The sequence below is a fragment of the Osmerus mordax genome, chromosome 3, assembly GCF_038355195.1.
Source record: "Osmerus mordax isolate fOsmMor3 chromosome 3, fOsmMor3.pri, whole genome shotgun sequence".
In the NCBI taxonomy this organism is placed as follows: domain Eukaryota; kingdom Metazoa; phylum Chordata; class Actinopteri; order Osmeriformes; family Osmeridae; genus Osmerus; species Osmerus mordax.
Window position 1 is genome coordinate 19464071 of NC_090052.1, and position 16876 is coordinate 19480946.

Here is a 16876-nt window from a genome sequence, read left to right on the forward strand (position 1 = left end):
TTAGCGTGAAGATCTTAGCATTTCTTGTTGTAACAAAATCACCAACTCCTTGCTCTCTCCTTTTGTTATTTAAGTGGTATTAAAAATGTTCTTAACACTTCAAGGCCAGAACCTCAGATTTCACTATAACATGCACATTATTTAATCCTTGGACTCCCTGGTTGTACTGACATGTACAATTTCTGTCATTAATGCGCCTGGAAGCTCGGGGGTGCACCAGACACAGGGATCCACTTGAAGCCCAGTTTTTCATTTAATGGCCCTGGGGAAATAGGGTCTAACTGGGCCTGAAATGTCACTATCAAAGTGTCCTGTAGAGGAGCATGTTATGGCTCTGTCGCTAGCCCGATCGATCACATTAGAGCAAAGGAAGTGGGGAGATCTGACAGCAGAGAAACACTTCAATACTGACACGGTCTGTCTGAGTGCTCGAGGCACACTTCTTAAAATAAGAAAGCCTTGTACCAATTCAGTAAGTGGGTGTGATTAGTCATAAAGGATCTCATTGTGCAAAGACTGGAAGAAAATTAGAGGTGATAGTGGGACAGAATCAATGCAGTTTACCTCTTAAAGGTGTGACCATATCCATCAACAGCACGGAGATGACTGAGGATCGCTTTCCCACCAAACACGTTATTGACAGTTTGAGGAGAACCTGAGGAAGGGACATTTTAAGACATAACATTAATTTCCCTGCTATCGATGGGAAGTCAAGCAGTTCAAAATAAACGATTTAGGCTCAGAAGAAATAATTAAACTACCATCAATTGCTTTTCAAACCTGATATATGTACAGGCCATGTCTCCAGTGAACAAACTGAGGCTCTCTCCAGCAGCCAAGTACCTGAAAAGCAATGAAATGATTATGTAAAGCAGATAATGGTTCGACGTTTAATGTACATTCAGCTGTGAAAACATGAATATAATCATATTGCTATAGTTTGTATTCAAAGAGGCACCATCTGCCAATTTACAAGCCAAACTAACTCTCCAATGAATGACAGGCATTATGACTAAATATGCAACTGTGTTGGTGCTCCTCATTCTTTTTGTTGTGTCATGCACCAGGGTTAGTTTAGGCTGGTCAGGGCAGCAGTAAGAGTGACTCAGTAATCCCATGTGTTTGCTAGCTTGGGGCCAGTCTCTGTCCAGGAGGTACTGTAATCCTTGGTAATACTGGTGGAACAGGCAGAGAGCGAGAAGACTTCTGATAATTTGTCACCTATTCTCTGGGCCGACAGTGTTTGATCAACAAACAAACACAGATAATGACTCCAACTCAACTGACAATAGATCAAATACAGAATTGACAACAAATATGTATTAATTGACTGTTTTTGAGGTCTGAAAGGTGCTGAAAGTTGTTTGTTTTTATACAATATTTGAACATGGTATTTCCCACAATACTGGATCATGGTATTATCTTCATCTAAGATGAAGAAAGTTCCAGTGAGTGGACAATGCCATTGGTCTTACCCTGTTCCTATCTCCAATCTAGCTTCTGCGGTTTCTCCACATGGCTCAAGTTTAGTGAGCCACTGAGTCCTCCTATTAGATGACATTTCCCCCAGAATATGTATGTGTTTAAATGGTTGCATTGGGGAACATCCTATATGCTTGTTGTAGTATCACCAAAGTCTGCATTGTCGTAGATGCCAATGAGCAAACTATAATTACAAAGGCACATTTATACTAATGAACAGAATAAAAGTAGGAGAAATTGTTCATGGAATTTCTTTGGTGAGATTCTTATCTATATCAGCAGTTAATCTTCTAAGGTCAAGATTAAAGTGAAATGTGATGTGAACCCCCTGTGTCCCCAATTATAAAACAGAAAGAATAAAGAGCGATACAGAGTGGGGGAAAGCGCAGGCAGAGTTTATGCAATAGATAATCCTTCACTCTGGTCCCTTAAGTACTGCAGAGAAATAGAAAACAACACAATTAAATTATGACACCTGACACTTAGACCTCACTTCAGTGGAAACCATAATGGACTCACTGTGGAATGTGAGATCTTGTCAGACGATTAATGTGTGATCACACACATTAGCACCTCTCCAACATGACATTTTGGATGGCTTTTTTGATACAAATGGACATTAACTATGATCTGCTATAAAATATATATTTTCACAAGCTTTGGCTAACTATACGAAGTTAGCTAGACTAAACCCTGCACTATTAGTAATATACGTAATGAAGAAAGTAATTAAAGAAATACAAGTCACCATATCTAAGGAGCCAAAACAATATCATAATACGTTTGTTAAAAATGGTGGACATGTTTTATTAATGTTCTACATGGAATTAGTTTCAATTATTGTGCATTTATACCAACGGTAAGAAGTCAAAAGGAAGTGGAAAAGTATTGAAGAAATCAGGTGATTGTGAATTCATTTTAAGAATCTCAATAAATCACCATTTATACACCGTGAATCTACAAATGAAGAGAAAGAAGAGAAAGCATATTTGACCATCCAATAAAGGCACCCACTCGATACTGGAATACAAACGACACCTACACAAGTGAAGCCCACTCAGCATAACAGTGGGCACTTTGATAAAGCATGAACATGAGGAAGGATTCAAACTGTATTCCGTGTGATCTCAAGGCAGTACAACACATTTAATTGCTATTGCTGAAAGTCACAAACAAACAAGAATATTTCTTGAACCCCTCCCAAAGGCTTCATGTGGCGGGTCTCTAACATTGCCATTTGGTCTTATAACTTCATAGCTTGCAAAAGAAAAAATAGACTTAACATTTCAGATTTCATCATTTTCACTACTTTTTATTTCCTGTATTAGATTATACTGGGGGGGGGGGGGGTAAAGAACAATGTAATACATATGTGGAAAATATCATTTGATAATTTGTTCAACTTCTTTACACTTGTGATCACTAACACTGTAAACGTGAATATATTAACTTAATAGCCTAGTTAAAACCTGGCATATCTCATACAGTACCTTCGAATGCACATAAGCAAAATACTGTGGAGTGAGCAAGTAGGAGCTGTCATTACTGCTCACTTAAGATAAGCCTTCCAATGTGATAGAATCACGGCTGGAGATTGAAAAACGCAGGGAGTGGAGAAATGTGTTTTAGGGTACCAAGGCCTACCACAGAAAGTATTCTGTGTTAATTACAGCTTATTCTCACTATCATAAAATTAGCTTTGCTAAAATTGTGGAAAAGTGAAAGGAATCAATTTGCATGCCAAATGTAACCCTGCAAATTTGATGAAGGATGGTGTAGTAATATTTTCCTAATAAAGATGAATGGGGGCCACTGCAGGCAATATGGGCCTGACAAGATCTTTAAAAAAATAATATTTATATATATACACACACACACTCACACACATAAATATATATATTATTTATATTGATTCCAAATGTTGCATTGGCTTCTACTGGCTGGCTGCAATCCTTTGAGGTTGTTTGAAAACCCAGGAGGGCTAAAACAACATGACAAGTATAGCTCTTTCAAAAACACAACTGCCTGATGTAATTAAGATAATAACACCTCAGCTGCCATATTGCTTTGCACGTTTCAAACTGTAAATAGTGGCTCTGAAGCCGAGTAAATGGTAAAGTAGTGAAGCTGAAGCTGTCATTGAGCGAGACATTTTTAGTCACAGACAGTTTATTGTGCTTGAGAGTCTGATGTTTCCCTGTATAAAGCCAAGCTAGAGACTAACACATAAGGGAAAGTGGAAGCAAACCCCCTGCTCCAGTGGTCCATGGCAGATGGATGATTCCTCAAGGTAGATTTTTTAGTTCAGTTGAGCTGCATTGATTTGGCAGCATCGGGTGGATGTCACACATGCACTGAACAATGCTCAATGACTTTGCCATCCTATTCCCATTTAAATTGCCTCTACTTTTCCTTTCTGACACCTGTTTAAATCAATGTCTTCCTCTGCAGGTCATGGGCTGAATGTGCTAAGGCGCACACCGGCCGCCTCTCAAATCCACTAAAATCAACACAATAATTGAAATATTTTCAAGCTGATTACACCGAGGCCTGGGGCTCGGCTGGTTGCTAAGAGTATGCTCCCCGGTTGCTAGGGGGAGTAAATCATCTTGCATTATTTGATTTTTGTTACTGATATGAAACCGCTAGTCCCTCGATTAAATGTCTCACAGTCAAACACCTAGGGGACGGAGAGGAGAGACAAAATAAAATAGTCACTGTGAACCTGTCAAATAGCATCTCTAACTTCTTCTACCTAAGGCTTTCAGCACAAATCTACCTGCTTGTTTATGTTTGTTTCAGTGAAAATAACAAAGCTCTATTCCGACTCTGATTGAGCTAAAACAGACCAGACAATGAAATGTCAAGCTATTACCCACCAATCTTAGGTTTGGTAAGATCATGAGTGGTGTTTGCCTTCTATCTAGACACTAAATAACAAGTCTAAACAAGTCATCTAGTCTAAATAACAAGATATTTACCAGTTATCTTTTTCACGCAATATATGTAGCCTCACCCAAAAGACATTGTAAGTCAACCCAAGTGAATCCATAGTTAAATCATGTTTTTTTGCAACACATTCTAAATATGTCGACAAGGTCGTAAAAGGGCTTTGTTCATCTGTCTTTATGACAACAAACATGGGAGCATCCCAATCAGACAGCATATTTGAATCTAATGCCCATATTATCATCCTGTTTGATGGAAATGAATAGTGTGGAGGGGAGTCAGGGATTAGAAATTAACATATTTTAATAGAAAAACTTGAACTCAATTCCTAAGCAGCAGAATCTTGAATCTTGTGAATAGTAACACAGAGACTTGGACCCTATTGAGTTTCTTTCCCTATAAAGGCCTCACCATGCTGCTGAATTTAGCAAGCACTAATATATTTCTATGATGCAATTACCATGGATTATTGCAGTGTCTTGAAATTGACTTTATCATCCATCAAAATGAATGAGAGAGGAACTACATTCCTCACCCTTAGATCTGATGCCCTGCGATTACCATTAGAAATTCACTTTTATTCCATCTTCCCTATTAGCTCTGCATAGAGGAGGATTTGCTGCAAAGACATGTCAGACATTGAGGGCTGCTCCAGCCTGCCTTGCCAAATGAGATCAGTGCTCACTATAATGGTGAGGTCAAGTGGAGGGACAGCCTCTCAACTCCATGGCAAGCTGACAGCAAGCAACACAGTGAGCTGTCTAAATGAGTGCATGTATCCCTCGCTACATATGTGTTCATACTCAGCTAAACCAGGCAGCATTGGGTTGTTGTTCCACAATGGCCGTTTAAAACGACTCATTTAAATTTTGCCTGAGTGTCGGTTACAACCCAAACTATCGAACATAGCTGCTGTTTCAATGAGCATGCTGTTCAATGAGGAAATTGGTCTTGTGCAATGTTGACGCATCAAAGCACCAACCCTGCCATTAACCTCTTTGAAAAGAATCAAGGTATTTAACTGGATTTGTTGACCTCTATTTGGATAAGAACATCCCCCACAGTTTTCTCTTTCCTAAACATCTTCAGTACAAGCCATGCTTCTCAGATGGGGTTTGGGGGTGGGGGGGGTCACCAGTAATCAGAGACTGGCCTCTAAATAAACATGACGCCTAGCTTCTTGACTGGGGCCCCTTCATTAGCCTGCAGTCAGAGCGGGCGTGTGGCAGTTGGATCGATAAGACAGTCCTGCTCCTTTTATTTACCAGCTAGCACATTTCTTGTGACTGAGTTGTCCTTTAACTGGGCCTCTGTTTAACTGGTTTATTCGGACTGTATGAGACCATCTGGTCCCCTGTCCTGTAAGTCTCTCCTAAAGCCCAGGCCTGACAAGCAAGAGATATGTCAATGCAGTCCTCAGCACAAAGCAACATCTGCCATGCCTGACGCCCACTATTGTATGGCCATTTAATCTGTCCCCCTCCTCCCCTTAACGGCCCACAACAGCTCCTGGTATTATGTTTTGCCACTCAATTAGCATTATCATCCCGCTGAAATAGAAGCCAATTTACCTTTAATGACATCATTGTTAGATGAGTGACAGTGGTTGGTGTAGCAACTATCGCTAGATAAACGGAGGCCTGCCCCTGTTTCCTCAACTGGTCGTGGCAAAGGCTGGGAAGCTACAGCCAGCCAATCACGATGGCCTCGTCTCACCCCTTCACCACCAACATTGTTTCCTCCAGTTCACAGAGGCAGTGTGGTGGAAAATTGAGTCCAGATTCATTAGGTTTCCAGTGTGCCGCTCGAGTCAGTTAAATTGATACATTTCCTAACAAAATTGAAGTGCTTTTGTGGCGCCTGCGGATGGCTGGTGACCCCACTCGGCCCACTGAGCAGCCGAAGCAAGCTGATGGATCCATTAGACCGCTTAGACTGCTTATTCCTCTCCCTCCATCTCTGACTGACACTGTAAATCTGAACCAATTTCAGACTCTAATCACCATTACAAACCCCTTCCACTGTCCATTTGTTACTCTGCAATTCGAATACACTGCCCAGATTGGTCCAGAAATACAGGTTTAAAGGAGCCCTTCCGCTTCCTCTGGTTAAATGGTTCATGACTGGTCCCCTCTCTCCGCTGACAGAGAAAGGCCAGCTCTGTTAGGAGAAGGAGGAATTCTACCAATACACAGTGAAACAAAAGGCCTTGAAAAGTCCCAAAAGATACATTGGTATTCGAAAAAAATATAAATAAATGAATAACCACACATGAAAAAAAAAAGTGTGAAATCCAGAAAGATGACAGACAGGCCTCAAGGCCAGACTACCAGCATTGGTAGGAGGGTGTCCCTTGAATAACAATCACTGTTACACCTCCAAAACATTTCCTCATCCACTGGCCATTTTTACCCTGCTTTTATCTGGTCACTCAAGCGCACAGCGCTAGCGAAGCGGCTGGAGGATATTATTTCCCTGTTGGGCCCAGTCATATAACTCTGCTTAATATGCACTCTATAATTTAAGAAACTTAAATTATAAGCAAAATGTGGCTCTGGTTTATTTTGTCTAACCTTCAACTTTGGTCAACTTTGAATTAGTGACTGAACATTTATACATCACAGGTAAAAACACTCGAGTGGTCTGAAAGTAAAGCTTTGCATGCATTATTTATGCACTTAAATCATAGTAGTTCGATGGAAGGATTTATATTGAAAACCTCTGAGCAAGCCTGTCAGTCTCTGTATCTAATTACCGTTGCTCCTCATATCCTCTAAGTGCAGTGGAAACACGTTTTAATTGATATTGAGATGTTTATGCCCTTAGAAAGTAATTAAGATTTTCAATTAATCCTGTCTAATTTCTGGACGTCTTGGCTCTGTGTCCTTGAGCGTCCAACGATTAATTCCCCAAACCTCCACCAATGAAAGAACTTCAATTACTTTGCATTGAATCACAACCCTGTAAATGACCTCATCCAAGGCTGCATCACCATTTAAATTAAAACCGATACAAACTCAATTAAATCAAATCAAGGTGGTACAATCAACCTCCTTGAATGGGTCATTGATGATATTGCTGTTTTTATGGCCCTCATATGGCTGCACAGGTGCTCTAAAACTAGTACCTCATTGCTCATAATGGTGTGAAGACCCAGGGTTGGTGGGCTTTAAGTCTCTCGCTTAAGACCCACGGCTCTTATGTGATCAATCTTTTGGTTCTATAAGAATCAATTAAAATAGCCCACTCAGAAAAAGTTGTGCTTCCTCTGGGACTGGAAAGTAATGCGTGCACTGACCTATCCTTCCTACTATACCTTCATTTGTTTGTTTACTGAAATAGGTTGAACTGTGCACAGTATTACACTACCTAAATGTCAGTCTAGATCAACAGGGAAATAAGAGTTGTGAGACCTTTTACCGACTAAAAAGGGGACATCAGGTCAATAGCAGTCAAAATGTTCACTGTAGTTTAGATAGCTTTATTGGAGCAAAATAGTCAGGGAAGTATTAGTTGACATTTTAATTGATATTAAATCAATAGAAAGAGGTGGAAGAATACTGTAGAGAGTACAAAGAGCTAAAAAACGAAAGTCGAAATTCTCATGGAATACTAAGACAATTTACAATTGAATAGGTAAATAACGGTTGTGATTAAGATGTAGAGGTGTGTATGTAGTGAGAGTACCATTGAGAGGGAGATGCAGTGTGAGTGCACCATCAAGCATACTGTAGCTAAAATACAGTAGAGGAACGACTGATGTACAGTAAATCAAAGGAAAAAATTGATAGATGGGGAGAATGAGATGAATGAGAATGAGAAAAGGTGAGTGAATGAATCACTATAGAGACAATCAGCAGCTGTAGAAACGTCTCGGTAGGTCTCACATGTTTTCAAAGTTCTGATTTGAAACTTAGCTGACTCCACCATGCCTAGTATCGAATGGTGAGGATATTGAATGAATATATATATATATGGGGTGTTTAAGAGCAAAAAGAAGATCATAGTATTATTTACAAGAGAAGCATGGAATCCAGAATTTTTATAGCAATCCGTAGCTCAAACTGTAGGAAACCAATAATATATGAAAGCAAACACACTTCAACCAGCACACTTAAATATATGTACAGGATACAGTATGCCCTGCTTCCTGCCCAGCTCACCCTCAACCTAATATAAAAAGGTGGGTCGTGTTCTGCTCCTGATATGAAGACATAATCCATCCTCTACAGTAGTTTTCTTGCCTTTGGAATTACATCTCCCAAAACCCAAATGTGTACATGGAATATGACAACACGTTGACTGTCCAAACCTCTGTTGCCATGCCAAGAATAAATAACAATTCCTCCTTGCTGCCCTTGCGGTGCTGTTTTGCTCACACATAGAATCACCTGCCCATCTAGGCAACAAAACGCCTGCTTAGGGATTATGGTGACATAATCTTAACAGTGGCCTGTGAGTGGGGGCCTGAATGGATTTGAACCCTCTATGCCACGCTGAGATAACATTTGTCACTGGGGCTCCTGGGCTCCCCATTCATAGATTAGTGGACTGCCGCTTTTCAGAATATGAAATGGCTTTGGCACTGCGGCATGTTTATTTTCAAAACCCCGTGCCTCTAAGGACGAAGGGAGCATCTTGTTGCTTTCTTGAGAGCACCATTGCATGCCCTCATCCCGCTGCGGTACATCTAGATCAGCAGCTTCCTTTGTCTAGGTCCTCTTAAGGTCCAACTGCGAGCCCCACTAGGTCCACTGCCAAAACCTGAGTTTTCACCTCAGTGTTGCGCAATGACCCATCCTGTATAAATGAATATACAGGACAAAGCTATAAAGACCAAGCTTTTCCCCTCCAACATCTTTGCTAAAATGAGGAAATGAAACATCCGTATGGACTGAATCTGGAAGGATTCAGTATGAAAGAACATGTTTAGATTAAGGCAGCATTATTTTACATGAGGACTGTTATAGTTCACACAAAAACATTACTGTAGATTTGCCTTCAAAGTCTACTTTGGGTTTTGGTCATTTTCCTCAGTATAGCCATTTCCTGAACTGTGAGTCTTCATATTTACATTTTCCTTGACAACAACAATTCATAGAAAAGGGTTCAAATTAGGAACTGATTTCTTGCTGTCAATTCAGAGAGACAAACACACACGTGTTTACTGGTGAAATAAGTCAACCTGACAGGGCAGATAATGTGGGATGGGATGCTATAAACATCCACACCAGTTATTATCTGGCTTCTCTTCAAGAGGCCTTAATCAGCAGCACTACTCCCCATAGCCCTGATAGAAACAGCATTTTTGCATTACAAAGGGCAAGAAGTGTAAATGAGATGTGACATTTTATTTGTGCATGGCGATGCAGCAAACAAATAAATATTGGGCCATGACAGACAGAGGCTGCTAGGAGGATCCTGTCTACACTGAACTCGACGGTTAACTGTCACACCATTAAATTGTCTTGCGAGTCGACATGTCGCCCTCCAATCCGTTAGCAGATGTAAAATGAGGGAGCACTTGCCAAACAGTTAACGAAAGCATGAAATTGATATTGTGAATCACATGTGACACAGTGACTCCTCTGCCCTATAATTGTTTTACATTTAGGCTACAAGGCTAAATCTTATGAATGGAGAGCAAGGCACATCATGAGCCACAATGGGTCCCACTTCCTAGCAAAGCAGTCTGAGCAGTATTTTCTTCCTTTGGACTGATTACATCTTCAATTTTACCTGGAGTGTATAGACCTCAGTGGGCCACAAGATATCTCGTAAGTGGGACTTTAGTTATTGCCCTTTCATGTGGTGGATCTATCCGTCCACTCTAATTAAATTGAGTTTTTTAATCTGACTCTTTTAATCCGGAGTCTTGTGTGCTGGTACTTGGGTTATGTGATTTTGAAAGGGAATACTTTTGATTCCCAGAAACATTCTTATCTCTTCTTTACTATTGAAATAAAACTTAAGAATAAGGTTTGTGCATTTAAGCACTGAACAATAGAAGGACCTGGGCCATGTGCTTTAGAGGGGGAGGAGTACAAAGTCATTCAGAAAGATAGAAAGAAATGCAAAAGATTCTCATCAACTGCCTCTCCAAAGAATTTGTTCAATTTTAACCCCAGTAGATCACAGTTTCAAAGCAAAGCTGTTTCACAGACATTGGTGTTGCTATATGGTCTCTCAGAGAGTTGCTACTGTACAGTGTGTCCTATATTTCGTGACTCTGCGTTTCAAGTAATTCTACTTTATGTCCCTTGGCAAACTGAAGAAAACATTTTGAGCCAAATATCTCAGAAAGAGGTGGAATGACCAATAAATAAATAAATAAAGAAACAATATTTGTCAGACCTGAGTGACCACTGTTGCCAATCCCAGAGTCCATCAGGGCACTGGTAAGCCTACAATTTCAAATGCAGTAAAGCATCCACATCCTTCTCTCTCTGCTGGGGGAATTCATGCAGTTTGGTCTTTAAGATCCAGATCAGGACCAGGGTTGATAAGGCTTGTTCTAGCTGGGTATCCAGAGATAGGGGTCTTACCTAGGAGTCATTTTCAGCATGATCGCCCTTATCTGTGCTGAGCTGGGCTCCCCTGGCCACCCAGGCCTCTGTTTAACTCTGGCTCCTCTTACTGCTCCACAACCACAAACACAAAAGCACTCTCAGCCAAAGATGCTTGTTTGTCAGGGATTAACATATTTTCTGTCTCTGTCGCAGCATCCTTGTTTGGCCACAACAGTGCTATGATTCAGCTCTAGTGCCATCACTCTCATCAACATAGGCCTCTTGCCAAATTATATTAGCTCACTTAAACCTGTGCAAACCAGGTTGTGTAAACAACAGAGTATTCAACCATCCCAGAAGGAAAACACATCTGATGTTGGAAAAAAAGTGATGGAAAAAGTATACATCTGCAGTTTTAAATAAGTACATTCTTTACAAAAAAGAGAGAAGACGGTTGGGATCAAAGCTATGAGAGTTATGTTACTTGGGTAGGACTGAAAAGAATGGAACAATGAATTTATTTTAAGCAATTACCTCATTATATTGAGAGCAGAGTTCCATAATTTATCAGGCAGACGAGATAAAAGTAATCCACAACATAGAAACTTAAGAGCTGATCTCATAATGGCTATTTTAATCATGTCCCTAGAAAAGAAGGAAGAGCCTATTAACTTCCAATTTCAATTTATGAATAAAGAAATTATTTTGCACCTCACCGAAATTACTAAACCATCCCACAAGATGTTTTGCTGGATTATATTGATACTGTAGAACAAATTGAACCAGAAACACTCAGAGAGCTAACGATATTTCTGTACGGATGTAATCTATATCTTATTAACACACATTTTTCCAACACTTAAAAATATAGATAAGATATTCTGAAGTAAAAAAAACTACTCTAACATGTTGCCGCAGGAAAGGGATGTATAATTATGGTCCTCTAATACAGTACATATGAGAAAAAGTTATTTTATAATTCATATTTAAAATAGATTGTGTATAAAAAAAAAGGTTACCATCAATATTTTAGCGAGGTGTAGGAAACTTGATAAGGTTTATATAGTTGGAAGAGTTGTCCCCATGGTAACAACAGAAGTTTATCCAGTATATTTACATCTTTGCCTCACGGGAGCATGCATGAGCATAGAACTACAGTCCCCTCAAGGAATATCACTGTAGGCTAATCACCAAGCTCTGACACCAGCATCTCTCACACCCCTGTCTTTCTGACACTCTGGAATACTCTCTACCAGGCTAATTGCCAACATTAACAGCCCAATGTGCATCCACTGAGACATGACTCAAAGTGTCTTTCCCACTCTATTAACGTTCATGATGAAGAGAAACGTTATCACGGTTTTGTTTCATTTTATATTATTTTGTATTTTTTTTACCACAATTTCATCTGTTAGTCTCATCTATCAGAGTAAACAATCTCAGGGCTTCATTTGGATAAACGAGAACACCAATTCAGCCTATCTGTATCCATCTATGTATGTACACTGATGCACATTACGTCTCAAATAGGCTAAATGAGTGGGTAAACACCAGCCTAGTGAGTCCAACCTGCAGCAAACAAACAACAGCGGGTGGGAATGACTTCAGCTAAACCTCACAGCACCACACTCCAGGGGATTGAGGCAGAGACCTCTCCATAGTGACAGGATAGGATCTGGGTAGTCCCTGCTGAAATATGTACAGGTTACAATATTTCACAGCATTCAAGACAGAAAATCTGAACTGTGGAGGCAGCAGGTTTTTCTGTAAGAAAAGGACTATAAAGCTCCTTCCATAACTAAGAGTTTGACCATTTGACCTGATATCCAGTACCTGTTATGAGGACCAAAAGTAGCATTTTTGAAAACAGGACAAGGCCTTAGAGGATGTTATGTGTGTGCTGGGCTGTGTGGACCACAGAGAAAAAGAGATAGCGGGAATGACAAAGTGAGGGGAAATAAGTATTGGGGTCATACTGATAGGCACCAAATTGTGTTGTGAATGAAATGATCTCATCTCTAAAAGGCTACAGTGGATTTTTTCCTTTATTGAGAGAATAGCCATATTATCATCCTATTCTCTTTGTGAAGTCCAAGTCATATCCGATGATGATTGGGTTTGGAAGACGTTCTGATGGAAAAGCAGAGCCCATTGCATCCCCATCACCATCTCACACCGCATTGGCATATGCGGCTCACCGCTCCCCAGTTTTGGCCAAAATTGAAGAGCTTACACAGAGGAAAATAAATAGATGGTTGAATAGCAATGGCCTGTGCCACTGAACCTTTTATCAGTGGGAATCTAACAGCCGTGCTGTTTCAGAATTTCAGTTTAGCTTCCGATTAGGGTATGTCCCGCCATTTTATTCCCTACATCTCTATGCTTCATAGCTTTCAAACACTTCTGGGTAACTGCCTATTATCCAACAGTTCCACTCCACTGACCCTGCCAATAAAACTTTTCATATCCTTATAAATGAACTCGATTGCGGCGTTCTAAACATTTACACTGCACTAACAGATCATCTCCACACCTTGGAATTGGCTAAATTCCCTTTTCCTGATGAATATATAGGAGGAGATTAGATATGTGATAGCTTTTCAGATTGGTGCACCCAGAGAAATTAGTTTAGTGAGCGTTTACAGAGGCTAAATTGGAACCATTAAATAGCGGATTGAATTGATGGCACATTCATTGTCTCTCCATCGGTATCACTGTAAAATCAATTAGCCGTCACTTTTCCATTCTCAATAAAGTATGATTGTCAGCCACGGATGAATACAGAAGACCCTGACAGCTACTCAGAGCAGAACACACCATGTGAAAACAAATTTGTGTGCAGGGCACAGGATGGTAAACGTGACCTGTAATTGTGTGGGGAACTGCAGTTCTTCATCAAAAGGCCAATGTGCACAGCATGGGCTATTAACTCTTCACTCTTCACATCTAGCTGATATGGTGTTCATGAAAATCCTTAAAAAAATCTTTTAAATGTATGGGCTAAATAAATGGGATGTTTATTGAATCTTTATTGTTCATGTCAATGTTGTGTTCATCTGGTAATATACTGGCCACTATACTCACTACACAAAACCTTTTTTATCAACAACCTGTACTTTAATGCATGTATGATAAGCATCAAACCGATTACAGACATTCAATTTTTACATTAAATAAAATTACCCACAATAAAAACAGACATTTGTAACATTGATCTTGTCTTGTTAATAGCTCAAAACGTACATCCACGGAACCCCGAGTCATGACGATTCTTTTCTCTAACTGTAGGATGCTTCATATGTAAACTTTATAAAGCAACAGCCAATGACTATTTTAAGAGTGTATGTTAATGTACCAGTAGTCCATGCCTGTCCACAGACCAATCAGCAGTCAGTGTGCCATGCAGATACAACCAGCTTTTTCTCATTTCATAGTTTTTTTCTTATCAGCTGGTGAGGTATCATCTGCTCCCTAATAACTTGAAACAATCTGTTTTGGAAATATATTCAACATTGGTCAGCTGCAGTTTCGGTTGCAAATCAAACAGCATTATGCCTGTCAATTTGCCAGAAGCGTTGCTAAGTGTCCTCTGAGATCAAGACTTTCATCTAATTCTGTTTTCTAATCAAATCAAAAAGGGGCCCCCAATATCCCTTCCTCTTTGCCACGAAGTCTGATCACCATGAATGGGCTTCTGCTCCAAACAGCTGAAATCCTCCCCCCTTATTTGCTATGTATGACACGTGAGCCCGCATATAAAGAAGACCTTGGGTCGCAGTATCACATATGCCATGAAATCATAAATGATGCAATGACACAATGCCAGATCTAATTTGGCCCGTTTTGTTGATTTGTTGAAATGACATATAAATATTTTGCAATATATGCCAAAAATCACACTGGTGAAAGAAAATACAGCCAATGGTCTGGAAATGGCTCAAACAGCATCCTGCTATGAGTTGTGTGTTTTTAATTGATGGGCTGCTAATATGTTTGCATTTAGATTTTGCACAGCGCTCCAAAGCTTTAAATCTAATCTCTTCATTTGTATGACATCTAAAATGCAAGGCATCTTGTGTTTAGGATTACAATTAAAGGAGCTGTGGTAGCATTTACATGTAGGTGCTAAATCCATTTCCATTGCAATCCTTCCATATTAATAATTCCCCATCTCTATATTACTGCTGTGTATTCGCTGTCTATTGGTGAGGGATTGATTATCTCCAGACAAAGTGAAGGGCTTTGGGATTCTCTGATGAAAGGTGATATGGAAATGGAATCCATGATTATTACTTCATGTTATCAACACTTGAGCATTCACTATAGGCATGATACATAGTAGATGCTCACCTCAGAGGTAAATGTTTTGATTTCATGAATACAAATGGCAGCCCTACAAATGGCAAGATATATTCAATCTGATTCTGTATTCCTTTCAAGATCCTTAAAAAAGAATGAAAGGATCTAAGAAAACCTACAGGTACAGGCTTTGGGTTTGGTGGGAAAAAGGGGGGTGGGGTAGTAAACTGCCTGTTGTGTTTTACTGTCCCAGGGCTGTGGGGCTGGGGGTTTGGTGTGAGATTGACGATGTTTTGGTAGGGTGGGCAGGGCAGCATCAGGGTCACAGGATGTCCCAGGCAGCGGATCATCCTCAGACCAGCTGAGGAGCTCTTTAATGTTAGGAAGGTGGGCTGGTGAAGCAAGGTGAGAAGAGTAGAGTGGGGTCTTTCTCATGAACCTGGCTGACCTGGGGGAGAGGCAGTGGGGGACACCCAGGGCCCAGGCTCTGCTGCTGGGTAGACAGATGATGTCTGGGAGCAGGAGGAGTGCTGATCTGTCCACAGGTGCTGCACAGATGCCTCCATAGCAGAGTGGCACCAGTCACCCAGGGACATAGAGGAGGTGGGACAGTGAGGCTGGATCTGCACACCAGAGACTGCCTGGTTCTGTCCAAGCCTTAGCCCTCACATCTGCTGTTGCCTGACTAGGAGTGAATACCACATGGCAGAGCGCAGGCTGGTGGTGAATGCAACAAAACAAGAACAGACCACAACATGATTGTTTTGGTTTAACACAAATAATTGCAATCTCTGAAATGTTGTGTGATATGTTAAGAGAAATGACTCATTTAGCATACCCTGATCTGTTTTCATCTTGATTTAAAACTTATTTTGTGGGAGGTCATTGCCATTTTTAAAACAATCTGTTCAGTATTCTCATAATTTAGCCTTTAAGGGAATATTTCAAGAAGTCTAGTCTTTGAAAGCCATCAAGATGAATAAATGAAACGTACGAAGAAATGCAGTCCAATTGGTGTCATGATTGCTGTTTGGAGGATTCATAATTACAGTGGCCCACTATCAGATACAAAGAGTGGAGATAAAAAGAGTCAGGCTGGTAATGGAAATCTGTTTGGAGAGGGATGGACTCTAATAACTAATTTTGCCTAATAAACTATAACCGATTTAATCTTCACCTTATCAGGCCAAGATTTCACCACTTTCCTTTTTAATTGGCTATTTTGTAATCCCGATTCCCAACAGGGCAGACGATCTGTCTCCCTCTCCTGAGAGTTAGCATGAAATCAGTTTGAAACGCTGTGTCAATCTCATTCTGAAGTGGCCATCTGGCCAGTGTACAGGAGCCGGAGATGGCATGCTGAACCATGGGGTCTCTGTGAGGCAATCATCAGCAGATTTACACAATGTGTTAATGCAAATTTAATAGAGATTTCCTATCAGCCACTTTCATCCTCCCGGTCCTTAGTGTCAGGCTGACTGAAGCCTTAACCATAGTGGGGAACTCATACCAATCACCTGGAGAGAACACATTGAGCTGGTGTGCTTCACTAGACTGGCTTATGCATGTGTGCTGTTGTTCATATGCATGGATAAAGATATTGAAAATGGTGACCAAAATGTTACACACAGGCTACA